This window comes from Camelina sativa, chromosome 20 (assembly GCF_030686135.1).
Source record: "Camelina sativa cultivar CO46 ecotype springtype chromosome 20, ASM3068613v1".
Lineage (NCBI taxonomy): Eukaryota > Viridiplantae > Streptophyta > Magnoliopsida > Brassicales > Brassicaceae > Camelina > Camelina sativa.
Window position 1 is genome coordinate 28,999,524 of NC_141899.1, and position 2,059 is coordinate 29,001,582.

The following is a 2,059-nucleotide window of genomic DNA, read 5'->3' on the forward strand; positions in this document are numbered from 1 at the left end:
CGCCGTGCCGAACAACAACTTCGAGATAAAAAGTGGTCTGATCACCATGATCCAAGGAAACAAGTTTCACGGGTTGCCGATGGAGGATCCACTCGACCACTTGGACGAGTTCGACCGTCTTTGTGGTCTCACCAAGATCAACGGCATGAGTGAGGATGGTTACAAGTTGCACCTTTTCCCTTTCTCCCTGGGAGACAAGGCTCATCAATGGGAGAAAAACCTTCCCAAGGGATCCATCACCACCTGGGATGGTTGAAAGAAAGCATTCTTGGCCAAGTTTTTCTCCAACTCCAGAACAGCACGTCTCAGGAATGAGATTTCCAGCTTCACTCAGAAGAGCTCAGAATCATTCTGTGAAGCATGGGAGCGTTTCAAGGGTTACCACAGCCAGTGCCCACACCATGGTTTCAGCAACGAGTCATTACTGAGTACTCTCTACCGTGGTGTCCTTCCCAAAATACGTATGCTGCTTGATACCGCTTCTAACGGTAACTTCCTGAACAAGGATGTCGATGAAGGTTGGCAACTGGTGGAGAATCTCGCCCAGTCTGATGGTAACTACCATGACGACTATGATCGCACAGTTAGAGGAGATGCTGGCTCTGAGGAGAAGTACAAGAGAGACCTCAAGAATGTCAATGAGAAGCTTGATCGTCTCTTGCTCAACCAACAAAAGAGCATCCACTTCGTATCTGAGGGTGAACATTTTCACGTCTAAGATGGGGAGGGTGAGCAGTCTGAGGAGATCAGCTACATCCAGAATCAAGGTGGATACAACAAGGGTTACAACCCCTATCAGACGAACCCCAATTTGTCTTACCGGAGCACCAACGTTGCAAATCCACAGGATCAGGTGTACCCTCCCCAGCAGCAACAACAAGGTCAACAAAAACCTTTTGTGCCTTACAATCAGGGATTCGTCCCTAAACAACAGTTTCAGCAAGGGTACCAAGCTCCCTCAGGACCACCACCAGGATTCCGCCCTCAACCAGTTCAGCCTACTCCAACCCCAGATCAAGAAATGAAGCAAATGATGCAACAACTTCTTAAGGGTCAAGCTAGCGGATCTTTGGATACTGCTAAGAAGTTTGCTGAACTCAGTCAGCGAATGGAGTGTTCATACAATGATCTTAATGTCAAGTTTGAAGCTCTTAACTCAAAGCTGAAGTACATGGAAAGCAAGACTGCTTCTACCCCAACACCTGGCCAACTACCTGGAAAATCAGTTCAAAACCCCAAGGACTATGCTACAATCCATGCTATCACCACCCAAGCTGTAGATGTACGGCTCAATGAGGACAATGAGAGTTTAGATGGGGAGGATTTTCTTCAAGATGAAGTTCAGATAATAGATCCCGTCAAGGTGCTCAAGGATCCAATTGAGTCAGCCAAGCAATCTGATCCTCAAGCTACTAAAAAACCCGCTGCTCCCAAGGATAAACCTGTGAGATTCATTCCTCCAACATACAAGCCACCTTTACCATTTCCAGTGAGGTTTAAGAAGGAGCTTACTGAGAAATATAAAGCTCTGTTCGAAAAACAAGTCAAGGAGATTGAACTTAGGATGCCTTTGCTTGATGCATTTGCACTTGTGCCTCAATATCAAAAGTTTTTAACTGACTTGGTAACCGAAAAGACCAAAGAGAAGGAGGAGATAGCTAAAGGAGCTCAAGCTAAGGCTCTGGAAGATGAGAGGGCAGTGCATGACATAGGTGGGGTTATTCATGAATGCAAGGCTGTTATTCAGAAGATGATTATCCCAAAGAAGCTAGAGGACCCTGGTTCTTTCACCTTGCCTTGTTCTCTAGGTCCATTGGCCTTCAAAAAGTGCCTATGCGACCTTGGTGCTTCAGTAAGCCTCATGCCACTCTCTGTAGCTCAGAGGCTAGGATTCAACGAATACAAGTCATGCAACCTCCGCTTAATATTGGCTGATAGGACTACTAGATTGCCTCATGGTCTATTAGAGAACCTGCCCATCAAAATTGGACAAGATGAGATTCCTACTGACTTTGTGGTGTTGGGAATGGATGAAAAGCCTAAAGATCCACTAATCCTG

The 2,059-nt window shown here is 46.1% G+C and overlaps 1 non-coding gene across 1 annotated transcript; it reads right to left on the reverse strand.

Moving 5' to 3' along the window:
- Positions 1–301: 301 nt before the first annotated feature.
- LOC147919532 (small nucleolar RNA R71) lies at positions 302–408 on the reverse strand. Its single transcript, XR_015594354.1, has one exon. It is a non-coding gene; the product is annotated as a small nucleolar RNA R71 (small nucleolar RNA).
- Positions 409–2,059: the final 1,651 nt, after the last annotated feature.